This window comes from Phacochoerus africanus, chromosome 1 (genome assembly GCF_016906955.1).
Source record: "Phacochoerus africanus isolate WHEZ1 chromosome 1, ROS_Pafr_v1, whole genome shotgun sequence".
Taxonomy (NCBI): Eukaryota; Metazoa; Chordata; class Mammalia; order Artiodactyla; family Suidae; genus Phacochoerus; species Phacochoerus africanus.
Window position 1 is genome coordinate 261,298,570 of NC_062544.1, and position 17,059 is coordinate 261,315,628.

The 17,059-nt window shown below is 34.5% G+C and overlaps 1 long non-coding RNA gene across 2 annotated transcripts in view; it reads left to right on the plus strand.

Moving 5' to 3' along the window:
• The window catches only part of LOC125135060 (uncharacterized), a 294,915-nt gene that overhangs the window by 145,175 nt on the left and 132,681 nt on the right, over positions 1-17,059 (plus strand). For both annotated transcript variants that reach the window (XR_007136895.1, XR_007136896.1), the window contains one exon: positions 597-642. This is a non-coding gene — a long non-coding RNA (uncharacterized LOC125135060). The remainder of the gene's footprint in view (positions 1-596; positions 643-17,059) is intronic.

The following is a 17,059-nucleotide window of genomic DNA, read 5'->3' on the forward strand; positions in this document are numbered from 1 at the left end:
ATGAGGATGTTGGACCAGTTGATTTTTAAATTACCTTCTAGTTCTAAGGTTAATTCTTTTCTAATGAAGGGCACTAGAATTTCCTCACAGCCATTCCCTATGCCAGGTAAAAGAGAGCTTAAAACCCTGGAATGTAGGACTCGATTTCATTCCAAGCTGAAATCTTGTGATCTTATCCGCAAAATGGACTACAATTTTAGTACCTATAGTTCAATGATATAAAAAGATGTTATTAAATCTGAAAGTGTGTGTTTGTTACTTTTGTTGTTGTTAAGGCAGTGGTGTGCTTCATTTTTAGCAATGTGGCATGAATTTACTTTTTCCTTTTCATTTTTTACCATTTGTCAATAATAAATTGCTAAATTAGCTAATAGTTTTGAACAAGAGTCTTAATCAGTACATCTATGTGCTCAAGCCACATGCATTTTTATTCTAATGCTTGTGTGCCCTTCGGTGTTGTCCTGTTCGTGAACGGACCAACCAATGCCTTGCCACGTTAGATAGACTAACCCCCAGCAAATAGACCACCAATACTCAACCCTGCTGTTTTATAATTCTCTGAGTCATCTATTTTCCTCTTATTTTTTTTTTTTTAGGATATCCTTGAAGATTAACCAGAGAACTTTTCACATACTTCTAAAGGTAGGAAATAGAAGCCCCCTTTTTTTGGTTATAAAATATGTTGTATTTGTTTTAGCTATGTTTGAATAATTTACGTCCCGTGTTAGATATAGATAGAATTGATGCTGCTTATTCTGAAAAACTGAAAAATGCATTATGTCTGCCTACTTGCTAAACTCGAAGTCATCCAACACATAGTGTTTAATCATCAGTTTGATTTTTCTTCCATACTATTACTACTATAGTTTCTTGTGTCTTTTACAGTTTATGTTTTACTGCGGACAGAATTTATTCATTATTTTACATTTTTGTATTATCGTCTTCATAATTCTAGGGTAGTTTGACGTGACTCTTGCAGGAAGGGAGACCCCTTCCAGGGCCCAAGAATGGGCTCTTGTCCAACACTTGGAAATGAACTGTGAGAGGAGACACACATGCTGACAAAGCAAAAGACTTTATCGAGTAGGGGTATCAGGGCGGAGAGCAGCCAGGTAAGGGAATCCAGGAGAACTGCTCTGCCAGGTGGCTCACAGTCTCGGGTTTTATGGGAATGGAGTTAGTTTCTGAGTTGTCTCTGGCCAGTCATCTTGACCAGCCCATGCTTGGTGTGTGGCTCAGGGCCCTTCTTGGGGGCGTATGCACCTCTCAGCCAAGATGGATTCCAGCACCAAGGATCCTGGGAGGTTGGCTGTCTTGTCTCTCCTATTGGACCTTCCCTGGTTAGTCTTCAGGGCAGCACAGTATTCCTTATCAGGGATTCCTGTTATGAGACAACTCAATGGAGGGGCTATTGTTGTGCCTGGCCAAGGTGGACAGTTTCAGTCAGTAGTTCCCCAACGTTAGCATATATACTTTCTATACATCAAGTAGACAATTTCATAGTATATACATATATTGAATATTCATATATTCAAATATTGTTAGAAACTGAGATTTTCTGATACACTATAATTTCATATTTTTCTTGCTGTTTTAAAACTGTAATTTTTAAAGAAACAACCCAAGTAATAATAAGTATAATTAGCTATCAGCGATTTAGTAAAATGTGTTAATTTGGAAAAATTTACTTCAGTATTAGCTTTACTTAATAAGAGTGCTAGAAAATGTGGCCCTTTTCTTGGCTAGGATGTATGTGAGGATAAATTTAGAATTTCTAGTCTAGTAAATACTTCTCTGATAATAGCTTAATTGTAGCTATTTCAAACCAAATTGTTTAATTGTAGTGAATCATATGCAAATTGTTCAGATGTAGGTCAACCTCCCACTCCCACATTCTAGCACTTCTTTTCTGATTCAAGACAAACTACTCAGTGCCTAACAGAAGGAGAATGGTGCAGATTAGAGACATTAGATAAAAACAGAACAACAATAACGCAAAAACCAGTGGGCTAGGAGTCACAAAAAAGGCAAGGCAAGTTGCGTTTATCTTAACCTTAGCTGAGGACCTCTTATGCTGGTTGTGTGTTTGTACACAATGATCTGCTCACTGCTCATGAGATTTGCGGTTGGCCAATTATGGTGCTTCTAGGATGCTAGGTTTCCTCATCTGTATTCATTTTTGATGAGCTGGTTGAGTGAGGAGTGGCCCTTCAGATAGCAAAGAATGTCTTGTGTATATGGGGAAGTGATGGGGGTGGGGCCAATTGAAATATACCGCCATTGTAGAAAGTCTGGAAATCCTTTCTTTTTCTAGCTGCTACATTCTGCTTCTACTTTATAGTTGCCTTTGTGATGGGCTATTGTATCACTTTCTGATGAGCAGCTGAGATTTTATGATTCTATTTAATCTTTATATGTTGTCTACTATACTTTGAAAGAAAAATTTTAATTTGCAGTTTGTAAAGCATCAAAAACATGATAATAACAGATTTGCGAGTTTGTTATATTTGCTGTCCTTTATCTTTGGTGATTATCACTGATGTTTTTAGTATATTGACAGAAAATAGTGTATTGACAGAAAATAATTGCTGATTATTGATGAAAAATTATTTTGGCCATAATCATAATAAAATTAGAATTCTGTCTTACTAGAAACATGATTTCTAAAATTATCATTCCTCACTGGAATTTAAAAATTTGAATTTATATTTTCATATAATTTATAATATTAAAATTTTCTAAAATTTGAGTTAAACTTTTCATTCTTAAAAAGTTATTGTAGAATTATTAAGTTAAATTACTGACTTACAGAGTTCTCATCGTGGTACAGTGGAAACGAATCCAACTAGGAACCATGAGGTTTGATCCCTGGCTTTGCTCAGTGGGTTAAGGATCTGGTGTTGCCTTGAGCTGTGGTGTAGGTCAGATGTGGCTTGGATCTGCCATTGCTGTGACTGGCATAGGCTGGCAGCTATAGCTCCAATTCGACCCCTAGCCTGGGAACCTCCATATTCTGTGGGTACAGCCCTCAAAAAGACAAACAAAACCAGAAAAAAAAAATTACTGACTTAAAAAGTGTCAATAATTTTTCTAGTTCTTAGAGTGGGGGAAATAGATGATGTTTACTTTGTATTTTTTTCAATATAAATACTTTTGCTGTTTAAATTATTTAAAATTTTTTAAATAAAAAATAATACTAAATAGAAAGTGATATTTTCCTCAAAGTTAACTACTTCTAAAATTTTGGTGTTTATTCTTCCTAATTCCTTTTTTATATGCATAAATATCAATATCAATCTGTGCACATAATGCTTTTATGTCATATCCATGATTCTGTTTTTTAAAATTGTAATTATGAACATTTTTCTAAGGCAATATGTTATCTATTTAATTTTGCATATTAGACAACTTTTTTGATGGACCATGATTTATTTATTAATCCCTCTAAACTTTTTTTAAAAATAGAACTTTAAAATAGAATGAAAGCAGGCCTTTCTTAATTACATTTTTGGCAGGGATACAAAAGAAAAATTCTCATTTGTACATTGAATTAGGAAATTAAGGAGTAAAGAAAGTGTTACAGTAAAGAGGCCTAAAACATATTAGGTGGGTGCATATTAATGGTTGGGGAAAGAAAAGCTAATAATACAGATGTTCATGAAACTGTTTTACGTATATAAAACTGGAAGTCTGATTTTTTCCCAAGGGTCACAGCAAATGACACCCCCTCCCGTTAGCTTTCAAAGAGATATTTCCCTTCATCTTCATTCTCACCAGTTGTCTTATATCTTCATACCACTTTGGAGAAAAATATATCTCTTTACATTATGTCACATATAAAAATTCATCTTGCATTTATCTTTTTTCCCTTGTGAGGCTGTTAACCCTCAGAGGGTTGTTACTGTGTGTTACTCCTCCTCGAACCTAGTAGGTGCTGAAAAAATGGTCATTCAGTTAACTTGGATTGACGTGTGAAAAGGGGGAGAAATCAGGTGGAAATATTTAATCTTACCAAAATTTCATCAAGTACCTCTATCTCCCTATTATCTCTGGAGTAAAGTAGTAATTAATTCTTTTGATAAATGGGATACAAAGGATATAAACACATGATTTTTTATTACAATGAAAGTAATCTAAATTGAATTTTAATGATTCTTATTGGTATTCAAACTTAAAATCATACCTATAGGTTAATTATTTCAGAAAAATACTTATATTTATGAATATATATATATATATGGTACTGAACTTATACATTACCTGATATGAATATAAAAACACTTTGTCAGCCTTATTCCATTGTACACTTGTAAGACATTATTATTTTTGGTAAGACACTAACAAAATTGGCTCTGTAGATTAAAATATGGATGATTATTTATAAAATAGAAGTAATATATAAAAAAGAAGCAGTTCTTTGTATGAATTCTGTTAGAAGAAAGGGAGTATTGTTTTTAGTACTTTTATATAATGCAAGTTGCCACTTAAATAAATCTTTGACATTATCTCAATCAGCACAAGTAGAGTTATTAATAGTTTGAATTATGCCTGAAAGGATCTCGAATTTCATATTAGTATGAATTCAATGGCAGTATAAATTTGAAATCTCTGAGCAGATGTACCAATTTATTTTTTTTAACAGAAAGATGAAGAATTTGTGGGTGTAAAAGTCTCTTATGAAACTGAATGTAGTGCCTAGTGCATAATAGTTTTTCTCTTCTTCTGGCTTGCAGAAGTCACTATCCCCAAACTCTAATTTCACATACATTGTTCTGGGGAAATCAGGAAGGAGGAAAGGATCTTAGTCAGTCTTCTAAATAAATTTTTCAGCTTGTTGCAGACCTTTGCTTGACCAGAGCTTGAACCTTGATATTTCAAAGGCATACTATTGTGCTGTCTTTGTTCTCAAAGCTTTCCCCATCACTGTTATCTATTCAGCCAGAGTTGCAAATGCAAGTATTTTCAAGGCCCATGAATATAATAGAACTGGGTGTAACATACAGTAGAGAGTGGTGTGGACTGAGAAACAGATGATCACAAGCTCAACTCACAGGCCTGCTTCTACTCTTTCTTGTCAAATTTTCTGCCCAACAGGATATTCCAGTAGCCATAAATACTAAAGGTAAGGAGAACTGAATACTGAAATCTTTATGTGAAATCTCACGGTTTTTGAATGTGGGCTCAAATTTTAATTGCTGAAATAAAGGGGAAAAAAAGAAAACCATGTAAAGGAATCATGAATCATGGCATGCCTTAGTTAGGCAGTTTGCTATCTTTGCACAGATACTCTGTAAATAACTTGTTCAATCAATAGTGCCTCATAGCTCCCTATAAGATACAGGGAAATTAAAGAACACTCTAATCCTTGTTCTCTCATATCTATTGGGAATTCATGTAACACTTTAGGGAGGGTCATAGCCATTAGCAACAAATATGGAGACCTACCAGATAAGCCTTTTCAATCTATCTTTGGATTCTAGAATAGGAAAAACAAAAGTGAACCAAGTAAGCTAAAAAGATGTTGTTATATGTTATGATATACAAAAGAATGGTGCTTAAGAGATACCACTTTTTGAACACATTTTAATGTGATTCACAATTCACCTTATGCTACTAATTTATTACCATCTTTTCTTTTATTCAAGCCTTCTGCAAATCTTTCATTTTTTATTAATTTGAAAAGAAAATAGCGACTAAAGTTAATGATCAAATGGAAGTCAAAGCCAGAGGGAAAATAGAAATCAAACATGAAAATCTCATCACGTAAACATTAATGCATAAATATAGGTCCAATGGACCCTGGTTCATTTACATTTTGACCTTTAATATTTACTTTCCTTTTGAGATTTCTCATGCTCTCCTTCTGGAAAAATTCACCCTTCCTTCTTTTATTTCAGTCCTTTATTATATGATCACATATTTCACTGAATTTACTGGCACCCAATTATTTACTCACATGTCTCTCTTCCCAAGCAGAATTGAGAATTTCAAGGCCAGAAACAATACCATTACAGCTTTTTAAAAACAATCATAAATTTACAGAAAATTTGCAAATACAGCACGGAGAACTTTTTCCACTCAACTATGTGAAAGTAAATTGCTAACCTAATACCCCATTACCCCTCCCGTTCATGTGTCGGAGCCCTAACCCTCAGTATAATGGTATTTGGAGTAGAGGCTTTGGGAGCGAAGTAAGTGTAGATGAGGTAATGAGCATGGGGCTCTCATAATGGGATCAGTGCCCTTATAAGAAGAGACAGATGCCAGAGAATTTGCTTCCTTCCTCTCTCTCCCTTTCTCTTTCACTCCCATGTGAGAGCAAAAGCAAGGAAGAAAATTCTCAATGAGAAATGGCATTGGTTAGCCCCTTGATCTTGGACTTGCCAGCTTCCAAATCTGAGAAATAAATTGCTGTTGCTTGAGCCACCCAGTCTATGATATTTTGTTAAGGCAGTCAGAGCTGACTAATACATCAGAAAATTAACACTGATACATTACTACTATCTAATCTTCAGATCCCATTCAAGTTTCAAATAAAATTGTCCAGCTAAATTCCAACTACTGTCCTTTAGAGTATAAGAATTTGTTTCCAAATGATGTGCTTCATTTGGCAATTTCATTGTATTAGTCTCCATGAGTGTACAATAGTTCCACAGTTTCCTTGGCATTCATGACTTTGATACATTTGAAGATTACATTCCAGTTATTTTGTAGCACAGCCTTTAATTTGGATTTGTCTGATGCAGGGGCCATATTTTATACAAATTTGGATCCTATCATCTAGGACAGTGGCATATAGCTGAATTTCTATAAACTGTAGTTGAGCAATGAATTAGTGATTGAAAACCTCTGCTGGGAGCCTGACTCTGAATCACTTGTATACTAATAGCAACAATTTCAAAACTTTAAAGAGAAAAATGTAAAGCATGTCCAAAATATGAAAAAAAAAGCAAACTTGTGTGTCTTCTAGTAGTGATATTGAGATCTGTTCTGTAATTCATTTAGTGAGCATGCATACACTGGCTATTGTACATGTTAATACCTTTTTCTTTAGAGCAATGCTTCTCAAAGCATGGTCTGTGGACTGCTTCCAGTTCATACACTGTTTCTGGTTGATGATGACATAAGTAGAAAAATTGGGGATAAGCATTCAGAAAACTTTTTTAGCATTTTGACAAAATGATTTTATTTCTGCTAAATAATAATTTTAAAGGAATATATCAGATATATCTTATCTGCTTTTTTCTTTTTTATTCCATTTATATATTAATAAATTTGCTTTATAATTTCCATAGTATTGATCCACAATGGATTAGAAACTAAAAATGGATTATTTACCACAGCTTGTGGTTATTCCCATCAGAATAAAGTGGGTTAAAAGTGAGCTAAAACATGGTGAGATTTGACTTTGTACCTGATGATTGGGTAAACCCTTTTTAGTTTCTAAATTAGAGACATGGATGATTCAACTATTTAAAAAGTGTAAGAGTAAGTACGTGTGTGTGTGTGTGCGTGCATTATGTGTGTGCAAGTGTGCACTTGTATATATGCTTGTGTGTGTTGAACGGGTGTCAAAAGACAGTAAAAACCTCATGATTCTAATACCAGGTAATAGCAAATTCTCCCACATCTGATTGTATAGCATCCTAAAACGTTGATTCCAGTAGTATTGCTCTTCATAGAACATTCCCATGTTCTCCCTTTCCTTTTGGAAAACATTCCTTCCCTTGACCACCAGACTTAGAATCCCCATTGCTGGCAAAACACTAATAAGCTCCTTTGACCAAGAGTAGTGCTGCTGTTACCACTTCTAGGTGACAAAGCTTATGCAAAGCTCTTCAAATATTTAAATGGAAAGAGAAGAGATGTAGTTAGAAAAGAGGGAAATGATGAGAGAAAGATGAGAGTGAGCATAAAAATATAACGATGGGGGCCAAAGAACCTAAAAGGAAGGATATTATGATTGTACTAAGTGTAACTTCTACCAGCAGCCTTCAAGAACAGTGAAATTCAGTTCAGTTCAAAACATATTTAAGAACTGTCATGGATCAGACACTGGATTCAGGAAATGAAGAGATGAATAAGACATAAAGACTTGACCTAAATGACTTTAGTGTTTGGAGTCAGACAGATAAGCCAACACGACTTCAATGGAGTGATTGAGACATTCATTGGGGGTATTGGCAGGTGCAGAAGAGATTGTCCAGGTTCCTAGGTTTCCCTTAGAGATGATGCCTATGAGTGTTCTGATAAAAACTAAACTAAATTGAACAAAAGTATACAGGATGAGGAAGAAGCAGATCTTGATAGTCAGCACTCAGTCTAGGAGTGCACGGGAGACAGAGCAGACGTGGTGGTACTAATGAGGAGGCCATTTCACTCATCTTTGTTTGTTTGTTTGTTTTCCATTTCACCAGTCTTGAGGAGAAAAGACAAAAGTCCAAAATGTGTCAATGAAGGAAGGGATGAAGAACAGGGGAGGGGCAGGTACACAGATTCAGGAGTCACTTGAGAAACAGAATCACTGGAATGACGCACTTATTTAAGGGATAGTGGAGAGGGAGGGGTAGAACACAATGTGAAGGAAAAGGATGAACGCTTGGACAACTCCTGTATTTATGACTTGAGTTTCTGTGCATGATGATATCTGAAATCGAGCTAAGGGGTAAGGGAGAACAAATAAGCATTGAAAAAGGGAGAGACATGAAAAGGAATCCAGTTTTAGACATTAAATCGAGCTGCCTATTGAGGAAGAGAGAAGGTCAAAACTGGAGAAATATATGTATATATTTTTGTAGGTATATACATATGTGTGTATATACACACAATATTACAGGTATGCATATATAGCAAGGGTTTTATATGTCAATTCTGTCTGACAGAGTCATGTAAAACTTTGCTTTCCTATTAATTTATTGCTATTAAATTAACTTATTGCTTGAATGTATCATTTGAAACTCTAATAATTCATTCCATATTTCAAAACATACCATAGAGAAATATGCTGTAGTCTAAAACTGGTTCCAGACTTATGGAAACATCATGTGTCTCTACGACCAACACCAAGAGGAAAACTGTGCCAATGACATGCCTAAACCTGTTTTGGTTTCAATTACCTGGATTATTGAGGCAGAAACAAGCTTTGTGTCTAATTGACCCTTTTAATTACCTTCCTTCTCTGCTTTGCCTCACATGTGGGTGTATTTCCATGTTGTACTATTATTAGAAAGGAAAAGTCACTTGCTTTTTAGGTGGATCCCTAAAAAAAAAAAAAAAAAATTAAAATATACTTTACAGTTCAGAGAATTAACATTTTATAAGCCTCTGTATTTAGAGAGTAATGTACTGAGCAAAGGGAAATCAGTTGACCAGTTGTCACCTCATTGTCCTCATGTTACTTCTTACTCTTTTTTTTACAGCAAACCTCATTGACTGAGTTCCATCCGTAGTGACCTTTGAATGCCTCCCAATTTAAGATTTCCAAAGACCAGAGAGATTCATGAATTCTCCATATGTTTGAGTCAGTGTTATAAAGGTTAGGTCTCTAGTCAACTCATGAATCTGCGGTGAAACTCAAAATGGATTAGGCAATGGCAAGAGAATGCTTACCTTTCATCCTCTAAACCACACGTTCAGCTTTTCCATATAGCAGTCCAGAACCTAAGGATTTTAATTACATGGAGACATTAACAGCATAGTCGTCATTATATCCCTCGTATTTTACTCATCCTACCTACTCAGTCCAATTAACGGAAAAGCCAGCATGGTAAAGTTTTGTGTAGATAAATTATGATTCTTTCAAATTATCTTTTATGAAAGAAGTAGGCAAAATGTATGTAATGCCACTCCATTTCCTCTGGACATATTTGAGTCTGGAATGAGTGTTAAGTTTTTAGTAATCAATTTCATGTTTCTATCTAAAAATATATAGAATCCAAATATAAATTTAAGCTGACTTATCAATTTAGAAATATTTAACAGCCCAAATCCACAAAGCATGCAGGTAGTCTCTCATTTATTTTCTTCTGTTCAAGTGTTCATTCGTTTGTGGATTTCATCAACGAGTATTGAGCCTATACCCTGGACTAGGCACTGTATTAGGCTGTGCAGACTTGTGGCCCTAAGTCAGATTGTCTGTTCCTCAGAGGGATGCACACATCTCAGAGCATGGAAGGCAGGCTTTTAACCCTAATCTGGGTCAAAATGTTCACGTATGGCTTCCCTGAGGAGGGGGTGTGAGGGAGAGATTTGAAGAGTCAGGCAGACTGACAAGATGGATAAAGGAGTTCTAGCTACCTTAGACAGGATTGATGGCAAGAAAAAAACACCTGAGGCATAAACAATGTGATGTTTGTAACACAGAGGGTAGGTGGGGGAGGGCCAAGACAACTAGGCATGTGCCAAATTACAAGAGCTTTGAATGCCATGCTAATGACTTTGGATTAAATTTTGAAGATTGGAGTTCCCGTTGTGGCACAGTGGTTAACGAATCTGACTAGGAACCATGAGGTTGAGGGTTCGATCCCTGCCCTTGCTCAGTGGGTTAAGGATCTGGCATTGCCTGAGCTGTGGTGTAGGTTGCAGACGTGGCTTGGATCCCGCGTTGCTGTGGCTCTGGCGTAGGCCGGTGACTATAGCTCCGATTGGACCTCTAGCCTGGGAACCTCTATATGCCACGGGAGCGGCCCAAGAAACAGCAAAAAGACACACACACACACACACAAAATTTGAAGATGGTGAATAACAAATGAATAAATATAAGAATAGTCATGAATTGACCTGATTTACTTTTTAGAACAATCTCTGGAAGTTTTTGTAGCTGTGAAAGCTAAATACATTGATCAAGCAAGGGAAGACAATAAAGAGGAGGGTGATCAATGACAATAACTAGAAGAGCGAAAAGAAGATAGAGCTGTGCAGGGTCTCCAAGAGCTATTTTAGATATCAAATTACTGTAGGTGTGGCCCTTAAAAAAATCACATTGATAAAACTTCACCATTCATGTGTGGGAGGTTAACATGAGCTGGAGATCTTGGATGACTCAAAGTTTGTAAGAAAGGTTGGATAGATAGGGTGCCACTGACCACAAGGAACAGGTTTGAGGAAACAATTAGTTCCATATAAATATGTTGAGAGACTGATGTGTTTGAGGTGCAATCGGTTAGTTATGTAGATGGACTTTTGAATATATAAATCGGGCCCTTAAGAGAGAAACTTAACCTAGAGGTGGACTGGAGATAGTGGTTTGGGTATAATAAGCATAAAGATGTAGGTGAAGTAGTCCAGCCATGTATCTATGACAGGAAGTGACCCAAGCTTTACACCATGGTAAACCAGAAGCATATATGAGATTATAAGTGCAGGACTGATATAGCAAATTCTCATCCAAAATCATAATGTCTCTGAATATCAATGTGCAATGACTTCTTTTGAAACATGTCTCATTTTGAAAAACAAGTATCCAAATTCTAGGAAAAATATTTGCAAAATAAAAGAGGGGCACCCAAATATTGAAATATGTTTCATTTCTGTAAATCTTATTTTTAAATAATCTACTTTATGTTTTAATTCAAAAATGGCTAAAACATCCTATTCATATATGAGCACGAAAACATGATCAAAGATTACTTAGTACTCAGGATCCCACTTTTTCCTACCAGATTTTTTTTTTTTTTCATTTTGTAGCGTCCAACTCACTTAAAGAAAACCTTCTCAGAGGGTGGTTTTTCAATGATCTAACTCACTTAGCCACGGCAATAATTTTCCTACATTAGCTCATCAGAAAGAATGCCAGTGACATAAAAATAAATGCGAGTAAAAATAAATTAAATATTTGACTTTAATAACATATTGCTTAACTTCTATTTTGTTTAATGTCACCTTCATATGAATTAGCATAAACTAAAAGAACGATTTCATTTTCTACACTGTAAAACAAAGTTACAAAAGGTTAAATGAACACAGAGAAATTTTTTTGCTTCGAGAATTAAATAGGCTCTATTCAGCTTTAAATCCTGTAAAATATATTTTAAAATAACATTTTAGGTTAATATTTGACTTTTAATTATTCCTGTACATGTTAGTGAGATCTCTGTGGGATCAATATTTGTAAAAGAATATGAGGTTGAATGCCATAAAGATGAATCAATTCCATAGTTTTAACTAGGATTCATTATTACTCAGATTTTGCTATATTTCATTATCACCATTAAGACATTGTTCGAGCAAATCAGTTAACTTTTATCAAAACCAGATATAAAATAGAATTACCTAATTTGATAATAGCTTTTTTCTAATTTATATTGCCAGAAAATTTATATCATTTTCATCATATTATCATAATTTCCATCTTAAAATATATATGTATTGGGCCACAGATAGAGCCTCTATCTTTTATAACGGTCATTTGTATTCACACTAAAAACAGTTTTTTTAGGAATTTGCTTCACAATTAAAAATAATATGTTATCATTTGAGATAACCTGAAAATCAGTCACTACTCATGAACACATGGGCAGGGTTGATCCTTTGTTAACCCAAATTCTTACCTCTTGTTTACATTCCTACTTCATCTTCGTTCTCTCTTTGGTAAAATATTTTCTTGACCAGACCGAGCCACATATAGCTCTGACCTGTGTGTAGCCAAGAAATATCTAGAGAATTTGGAATGTTTCCAAGAAGGAGCTTTTTAAAAAAACTCTCTAAAGAGGGGATTAAAAAAGCAAAACCAAAGCAAAACAAAACTCCCTTCCTAGCTTCTAAAATATCATGTTGTTGTTTGTAAGAGTATGACTTTAAGGGCTGCAAGAGCACAGGGCATGGGTGAAGGGAAAGTGGGACAACATGGCTATTTGAAAGACTGTTGAAAAATTATGTCACCCAAGACTGGTATTTTTATGAGTTTCTTGATGTAATACATAATTAAAATAAATGTTTGCTTATTTTATTATTGCTCCAATCTACTTTGAGCAAGAGCCTTGTATTCAGTTTTGTAGAATATACCTTTAATTTAGTATCTAAAAATAAATCACTCCTTAAGTTTAACTATTCATACACTTTTCCAACATTAGAACTTAATGTCCAAAAAAATAGATTATATTTTTAGCATCCATAACCCATTATAATATAAAAATGTTTTGTTATCTTTGGTTTAAAATAAGGAAATCTTGTATTCACAGAGGTAAAAAAAAATTAAGAGCACTTTTGACAAGAAATTGCATTAAGGAAAAGAACTGTTCTCCTTGTAGCAATCAGACCTTTTATCTTATAGCCAAGTTAATCAAATCTTGAGACTTTCAAAGGAAGCATATTTGAAATGTTTATCACTTCTTAAAAAAAATATTATTGGGGTATTGATGACTTACAATATACATATATATCCATTCTTTTTCAGATTCTTTCCTCATATAGACTGTCATGGAATATTGAATAGATTTCCCTGAGCTATACCGTAGGTCCTTATGATTGATCAGTTTTGTATATAGCAGTATGTATATGCCAATCCCAACCTCCCAGTCCATCCCTCCCCAAAACATTCCCCCCCCTGAAATATTTATGTTATCATTTACTAACTTACACACACATCTTTCTTCTTTGACACTTTCATTCTGTTTAACTTGATCTAACTCATTCTTTTCCAGATCTGTGGCTAGTTTCTCCTTACTCCTCTGAGATTCCCATTATTTTAATTAAAAGTATCCTTCATCCTTTTCCCCTGATATTTTTCTTCCCTCTATATCTTGCAAAAATTGGCCCCATCACCTTCTCTAACCTTGAGAGTCATCTTCCTACCTTCCATATGCTCTCCCCACCCCTCGTGCCCCCTATTCTTGCCTCAGTGTTCCCTGGTCAGGACCCCGTGCGGCATGTCCATGCTCTCCTATGGAACCCTCACTCTATGAATAAGCATCAAGCAGAGCAATGCATTTCATTATTGATTATCAAACTCTCCCTAATACTTTATAAACTGAATTATTTTTGTATTATCAGACCTATACTAGATATGTTCTAGATAGTCAGTAGTTCATTGCATGAATGAATAATTCCATCATTCAGAAAAAAAGTTATTTGTACTTTTAAACTAGTTCCTTCAGCTATTTTTTAGTTTTCATGCTATTATTATTGTTATTATTATTTTTGCCTTTTAGGGCCACACCTGTAGCATATGGAGGTTCCCAGGCTAAGGGTCAATCGGAGCTACAGCTGCTGGCTTATGCCATAGCCACAGCAATGCCAGATCTGAACCACATCTGCCACCTATACCATAGCTCATGGAAATGCTGGATCCCCGACCCACTGAGGAAGGCCAGGGATTGAACCTGAGTCCTCATGGAAGCTAGTCAGATTCATTTCCGCTGCGCCACAATGGGAACACCCTCATGCAGTGTTATTTAGCTGACACCTAAACACACTCTGCCTAGTTTTATCACTGTTTTAGTATTAATTCAGTAAGTATTTTCTCATAAAAATCAAATTTCCTTGTATGTAAAAACTTTGTCATGGCTCAATATTTTATTTCATGTATGTATCTATCATTTTAAAGACATTTATCTTTTAATTTTTCTCTGGATACATTCTATAAATTAAATTATTAAAAATCCTGCAAATTTGGTGGTTTTCCATACATTTTGGGAAACCACTTACCAGAAAGGCAGTACCAATTTGCATTACCATGAGAAATTTATGAGACCTCCAAATCCACCTCTCTCTTGCCAGTACTGGAAAGTCCTATGATGTTTAATGGGAGCAGATTAGATAAGTATAAAAAATTGTAAGTTGTTCATTTAAACTAGATTTCTTTCCTTTATGCTAGTTAGTGGATAAAGTTCTTAAATGTCTAACACCATTTTCATAAAAGTCTTCTGGCTTCCAGTCTTCTCACTTATTACCTAGTAATAATAGTAATCTACTACTACCCCAATGCTAGCCTTATAGCACAGTCCTGCTCACATTGTGCAGAGAATATCAATGATTCGAAGTCACTCACAAACTGACTTCCAAACTGGTGGTCCATATTACTATCTTCTTTACAGCCCAATCCCAATTTCCTTTCTCCTCATAAAATTTCTCACCTCTCCCTTACACAGCCAATAATTTTGTCCTGCTGGTATACTCTCCAATCTTCCCCCTATAACTTTTATCCTCCAAAGCTACCAGACGAACTCCTACCTGTGGTTTAATATGCATAAATATGCCCTAACATTTATGTGAGATCCCTATCTATCAAGTATTGCACTTAGTTTTCCATTTTCTTTCAGCTTTACTAACAAGTCCCAAGACTGACATTTCAAATGATATTTGAGAACATGTTCTACTCTTGTAAGATTTAATTATAAAACAGTAGGTCTTTTTATAATCTTGTGTTTTAAAATAACCTCAGGTATACATATCTAGAATTTCCCAAAAAATGTTTGTCAAATTTTGGTTGCTGAGTCTTTGAAAAATAGCTTAAAGATATATAAATAATAAGTATTTAAACCAATTAAGATAATTTAAAATAACTTACATATGGTCGTTATGTTCTATATAAGTATACATTTAAGTTTAATTCAAAAATTATGCAAACTAACTTTTCTTAATTGTCACCAAATTGTAGTGATTAAATCCTATTTATTTTGTAGTGTTCTTGGGGTACATGTGTTTCATTTTTGATAATCTGCCTTCCATTCAGCTAAGTGCATGTTTTTTTCTCAAAGAAAAAGTAAGAACATATTAATCAAGATATGCACTCTGTTTATGAGTTAATTATTCATGGAAAAGTAGACCAATTGATTTGATAATCAGTTTTGTTGACTTATATTTAGGGCTGTAACTTCACACTCTAGAAAATAAATCAAGAATTTTTTTTTCCTTCCATCTGTTAATATCACCTGTCTCATTTTGATATATATTTATATTTACATTTGCATTTATGTGTATATTTATATCTTACTTAGCATAATAGTTGCACATAGTAATCAGGAAATTATGGTAGTCCTTTTATTAACCAATGGTAGGACCAATTTCCTATATGTAGGAAATCAACCAGTAATTTTTTTAATTGGTTAGGTCTTTAATTGTTTAAGTAATTCTCTAAAATATACTTGTTATTGCTCTAATCTAGATAGAATTTGAATTGCTTTAGTCCAGATAGAATTTGAATTTTTGAGATGCTAGTAATTCATGATCATGGACTTAAAGTACAGTTACTGCTTTAGGTGAAATTAGAATGAAAACTAGCGTAAGTAATATTCTCAGGTCATATATTGAGTTACAAGGATCTACATTCATTAATGATGTTGACTTCAATGTAATTGTCAGTTAGCTCTCTGTTGGAGAGAATTGGTGTTTTTATACTATGTAGCTTACTTCATCTAAAATAAATAGTCTTTCTGGCAAAAAAAAAATTACTTGGGCTTCCTGGTTAGGCACTTTGTTTCCAGAATCTTCAAACACCTTAGTCACACAAAGTACAATTCCAATAGTTTTCAGACCACACAAATAGTACAATGTTTAATTCTTGGTTTAACAAAATAGTGGCATTAGCACTCACAATTTTGATTCTTTACATATTGACAAGACTCATTAAGGCAAAAGATCAAAGACTCTTTTTTATATAAAGAAAAAAGAAAACCTCCATGGTAGAAAAATGAGGAAAAGCTGAGTTTGAAATTAAATCCTAAGCCTCATGGATTGGCTTTTCAACAGTTCAAACCTCAGTTTTTTGCTTTTGCTCCCATTTGAAACAAACCTAAGTGCTATGTGTTGCTAGCTTTTTTGGTTTCTTTGTTAACAGCATTTTTCTTTTTAATCAGCCTGTCTCCTGCTTTTATTATTTTCTTTGATCTCTGTTCTCTTTTAATTTTCCTCTTTCTCTACATAGCCCCCCTCTTTTTTTCTGTCACCCTTTTTCTTCATCCTCCTCTAAATCTTCATAGTTGAATCTAATGATTAGACCTTATAGCAATAGAATCCTTTTGTCTTCCTGGAATAAGCATGCACTGCATGGATAAAACTGAACCGTTCTCAGTACTTTCGTCCCACTTGCACTATTTTAATAATCTTGAAGCAATAGGTGAAA